The sequence below is a fragment of the Odontomachus brunneus genome, unplaced genomic scaffold, assembly GCF_010583005.1.
Source record: "Odontomachus brunneus isolate Ranch 3 - 2012 unplaced genomic scaffold, Obru_v1 Obru_scaffold_174, whole genome shotgun sequence".
Classification (NCBI taxonomy): Eukaryota; Metazoa; Arthropoda; class Insecta; order Hymenoptera; family Formicidae; genus Odontomachus; species Odontomachus brunneus.
Window position 1 is genome coordinate 363,473 of NW_022639624.1, and position 6,161 is coordinate 369,633.

The window sequence follows — 6,161 nt, forward strand, 5'->3', positions numbered from 1 at the left end:
GAGAGAGAGAGAGAGAAATGAAACATTAAAGTAGATTGTAATATTATTGTATGTACATGTGTTACCGCAAGCATATAGATGGCATTATATTATAATTAATAAGACTATGTTATATTATAATATTAGATAAATTAGATAATAAAATTATGATAAAATTGTATATCATATAAATGATTTGTATGACATTTATATATACATAATAAATTTCCCAAAACAACTCAGCAAACACAAAATAACAGTAACATAATTGTGCGTTATAATTTCCCTCTCAAGCATGTAACTGTTTACACTGTCGAGTGGAAAATTGTAACTAACAGTTTTATTACTTTGAGTTTGCCAGGAATTTATTCAACAAATTTATTGTATATCTTTGTAGTACCTTTCCTTATAGAAATATCATACTAAGAATCATTGATAATTACTTATTTCCAGTATTAAAAATACTGGATAATAAGTAATTATCAATGATTCTTAGTATGATATTTCTATAAGGGTTCCTTAAATTCATTAATTAATAATTAAGTTGGTCGTTGAGGGAATACTGCAAAAAAATTTAAATTTTGTGCTGCATTTCTGCCTCGTATCTACCGTTGCTTTCGGACGCACGTTATGATCAATTTTTGTTGCGTTTTTGCTGTTACGTTCGAACGGCACGTCGTGATCGATTTCTGCTGCGTTTCTGCTGTTACATTCGAGCGGCACGTCGTGATCGATTTCTGCTTTGTTTCTGCCTTCTTAGAATGCCACCTAATTAACTTCATTTTTAACGACTTCCTGCTCACATGATGTGACGTTATTCCATGTTCGATTTTATGCTGCTTCTTGTCGACATATTATATAAACACTCAATGCTTAAATTTTTGTTTTCCTGTGTTGACATATTGTACCTTATTCTTGCAGTATTTCTACTATCAAATCATGACGCAGATTCTGTTAGATTTCTGTTTCATTTCTGCGTGTCCTCTTTGATACAACAGATAATGCTTTGATACTGCCCAAATTATGCCAATATAGCATGCAGCATACATTTAGCAAAGCCTGACTTTAGCAGACTTGGCTATCTGGGATGATTTCATATATCGTCCCTTCATAAATGTTATGCAAGTGTGTGTGCTACGTTGTCATTTCAATTTTCTTACACATAGACGTTACGTAAGTGTGAATGCCACGTTGCGCTTATCAAATGTTCTCAATTCCGTATATAGATATATTATAGACATATCATCACTTAAAGATATATCATAAACATGTATGAAAGAATAAATTTTTTCTTATCGTTTTTGTCTTATATTGATGGATGCTCCGCTTCATTTTCGTACGTATTTTCATCATTCAAAGGGGTTTTTAATTTGACGCAGCTAGAAAGAAGTAAACTTTGCAGAAAGATTCGATGTCATGTTAGTAAGTGTTCATTATCGTTTTCCCCTCATATTGAGGGATGCTCCGCTTTATTTTCGCACGTACTTTTATCATGCGAAAGAATTTTTAATTTGACGCAGATATAAAGAAGTAAACTTTGTAGAAAGATTCGTTTTCGTGATAGTAACTGTACAGTATCGTTTTCGTTTCATACCCAGGCTGCGTTTCGGTATTTACTGGCAGTACTGGCAGGCCTTATAGAAATATCATTCTAAGAATCATTGATAATTACTTATTTTCAGTACTAAAAATACTGGATAATAAGTAATTATCAATGATTCTAGTATGATATTTCTATAAGGGAACAGGGCACTCTCAAACGAATACGTCGAAAATTGTTTTCACTGTAAAATTTGAAGAAATGAAAATATTAGGAACAGCCTTCAATCGCCTTGACCTTGACAAATGTTGTCAAGGTCATGACCCTGAACAACATTCAAAAGGTTTTAGCCGTCGATCGAACACCTTGGGTACCAATGTTAATGGCAACAATATTATAACTTTGAAACCTTTTAACCCTTATAGAAATATCATACTAAGAATCATTGATAATTACTTTTTATCCAGTATTTTTAGTACTGAAAATAAGTAATTATCAATGATTCTTAGTATGATATTTCTATAAGGGAACTCAAAAGATACTTAATGTAAAAATATTTTATTATATTAGGTGTACAACTTTGCTTCCGACGTTTTCCTATAGATGGCTTTAGCGGTAAGTGGTGGTCGAAATAAATGGGAGCGGTGCACTTGGACACGGTGCATTTGAATACAGCCAATCACAGCACCGTGTGATTAGAGACATTTGTAGGGTCCCTTGGAACAGCGACTTGTGATTGGACTGTGTCCAATTGCTCCGTGTCCAACTGATATACACCCGAAATAAATAGATCTGCGGCTGAGGCTCATCGAATGCTCTCAAATACTTATGGTGAGGCCGATATTAGTGAAAGAACGTGTCGTGAGTGGTTTCAACGCTTCAAGAACGGTGATTTTGACGTCAAAGACCGGCATAGCGGTGGAAGAGAGAAGGTTTTCGAAGATGCAGAATTGGAGGTATTACTTGATCAAGACTCGTGTCAAAATCAAGAAGAATTGGCACCAGCATTGGGAGTGACTTAACAAGCCATTTCAAAACGCCTCAAAGCTATGGAAATGATTCAGAAGCAAGGAAATTGGGTGCCGTACGAATTGAAGCCGAGAAATGTTGAACGACGTTTATTTGCTTGTGAACAGCTGCTTGAAAGGCAAAGACGGAAGGGATTTCTGCATCGCATTGTGACTAGGGACGAAAAATGGGTTCATTACGATAGCCCCAAGCACAAAAAATCATGGCGAGTTCCCGGCCATGCTTCCATGTCGACGGCCAAACCGAATATTCACGGCTCCAAGGTCATGTTCTGTATTTGGTGGGACCAGCTCGGCGTAGTGTATTATGAGCTGTTAAAACCGATTGAAACAATCATAGGCGATCGGTATCGAACGCAATTGATGCGTTTGAGCCAAGCATTGAAAGACAAACGGCCGCAATACAACGAGAGACACGATAAAGTGATTTTGCAGACAATGCTCGACCCCATGTGAAAGTGGTCAAGACATACTTGGAAACGTTGAAATGGGAAGTCCTACCCCACCCGCCGTATTCTCCAGACGTTGGTCCCTCTGACTATCACTTGTTTTGATCAATGGCACACGGCCTAGCTGACCAGCACTTCCAGTCTTATGAAGAAGTAAAAAATTGGATCGATTTGTGGATTGCTTCAAAAGATGACCAGTTTTTTCGACGCGGGATTCGTACGCTGCCCGAAAGATGGGAGAAAGTAGTGGCCCCCTTTAGAAATATCATACTAAGAATCATTGATAATTATTTATTTTCAATATTAAAAATACTGGATAATAAGTAATTATCAATGATTCTTAGTATGATATTTTTATAAGGGCCAGCAATGGACAATACTTTGAATCATAAATGTATAACCAGTTTTTTACAATAAAGCTTCGAATTTCGGAAAAAAACGGCGGAAGTAAAGTTGTACACCTAATAGTATTTTGGAAAGTTCTCGAGATATGCTATAAGAATATGTAATAAAAAATGGAGGGTTCCATTTAAAAAATTCAAAATGACCTTGTCCTGACCTTGACGATGCCATTCGAGGTAAAATGATATCCTCTTATGTCCCTCTCGAAATCCCAAAACTTTTATCTGAAACATTTTTCCCAAAAATGCACTGTTTAAAAGATATTTGAGGTGATCGATTAAAACGGGACACCCTATATAGTCCTATCTATAAGGATCTTTCAGTACAAAGATTAAAATCCTCTATCTATGTATACACATATGTCATGTGTGTGTGTGTGTCACTTTTTATCATCAAAGATGGCTACGATGAAGATTTCCTCTCACCACATTGACTTCACACTCCGCGCCCATAAAAATACTTTACGCTTCGTTCAAATATTCCCAGATAGCCAAATCTACGCAAACAGATTTCGAGCAGAGCTTGCTATCAACTTTTGATGGCAAATAGATAACAAATATGCAGGATCTGTTATATCAAATTTTGCTGCCAAATTGCAGCCAGATATGCGGCAGAGCTTGTTGTCGGAAAATTGCTGCAAAAACCGCGCAGAGCTTGTAGCAATTTGACGGCAGATTGGCGGCAGAAACCGCGCAGACCTTACTGCGCTGCAAGCTTTGCGCGGTTTTTGCTGCAAATTTGGCATCAATTACCCGACAGCAAGATCTGTCGCCAAAACCGTAACCTAATGTAGACACATGACTATGGTTTTACTGTGGGTTTTTTTATCAAATTTGCTGCCAATCTGCGCGCAGTCTACGCTCTTTGCTTATTGGGTTCCTACGTCCATGGTGGGACCTGATTGACTACGGTACGATTGGACACAGATTGTAATGATTGATTCGACCTGGTAATTCACTAGATAATTCTTTGCTTCGGTTGTGTCCAATCATACCGTGGTCAATCAGGACAGTCCTGTCCCTACTCCATCACAGATATGTATATGTATACACGCATACTAATGCATAAGACGCGCGACGCATGACAGGAAGGTTGGGTCGAGTTAACTGCACTAAAGTGCAGCTCAACGCCACTTTCCTCATATCTGCACAGATAGAAAGTATACTTCATTGACGTTACATTTGGCGACCAAACAATTTTTTACTTGTTGCTTGCATTATAATCGAGGTTAGTACAGAGCCCGATTTTGCAGTTAGCCTTTTATAATTTCAAAACATTAAAATGTAGATCCAATACTGCATCCGCGTCGAAGGCTCATTCAAATAATTTGTTCGATTTTTATTTCAACCCTTTTTCCCAAAAGTCGCTGTGTACTGATCTGCGGACGTTTCTCCTGATTACAAATATTGCAATTATGTAGCGATTCTTTCTGTATTTTGGCCACAATTTCTTTTCTATGTTTGCTTAGTTTGCGGTTCTCCGCGAGATGTCTCTACTATGACTCCTGGGTTCTTTTATTTGCAACAGATATAGCTGAATGCATCTCATGGATGCATCAATATTGCACTTTTTAAGGTTACTAGCTAGTGATATACTGTCTCTAGAAAATTAATTTTCTTATTGGCTATTGGATCGTCACATGTCCGATGTCGGATCCCAATTAGTAATGTATCAGTATTGCTTTTACAAAAATTGTGTGTGTGAGAGAGAGAGAGAGAGAGAGAGAGAGAGAGAGAGAGAGAGAAAGAGAGGCAGTCTAATAATAATAATATAAAAAAAATAATATAAATAATATAAAAAATAATATAAAAAATATCATTAATTGAAATCGACTTAATACATGGAACATGGCCAGTTATTAGAGGATGAAAAGTCCTCAGAGTTAATTTCGGGTATATATCAGTTGGACACGGGGCAATTGGACACAGTCCAATCACAAGTCGCTGTTCCAAGGGACCCTACAAATGTCTCTAATCACACGGTGCTGTGATTGGCTGTGTCCAAATGCACCGTGTCCAAGTGCACCGCTCCCTTAATTTCAGATGTTGTTATTACAAACAAACCTCTAATAACTCCCACATTTGCAGTATCCATCTACAACTCATTAATAAATTAATTTTTCCATATTTTTTACTATAATTATCCCAGCAAACACACAATATTACTGTTATATAACATAGACGTAACACATACTCTTGTTACTTCTATGTTATACAGCAGTTATGTCTTTCCTTGTTAGGATTGTAATATTACGACTATATTTAATACACATTTTTGTAGATTCATTGAACATATTACATCAATTACTACTATTTTCTATCCTTTTCATCCATTAACCCAGACAACACAAAATATTTATAAAATATTTACAAAATATTTATAAGATTTATTTGCATATTTTATGAATATTTACCAAAATGTTTCATAAATATATTTACAAATATATTTACAAAATATTTTTGTGACCTTAGATTCAATAGATGAAAAATATTTATAAATATTATAAAAAAATATTATATATATATATATATATATATATATATATATATAGGGAGTACAAATAAGTCTCCGCCGTTTGACAAAAGATGGCCCCACCAGTAAATTATAATTGAAATTGTCAGATGTAAAACGTCATATCGTAAGGTTGGACATCTGGCAACACCATAACCTTGAAATATTAGCGATTTTGTATCAGCATCACATAATTTTTTTCGTGCGAAAATGTCGAGTTTTGAGCCGAATAAGCGTCATTTGCGGGAACTT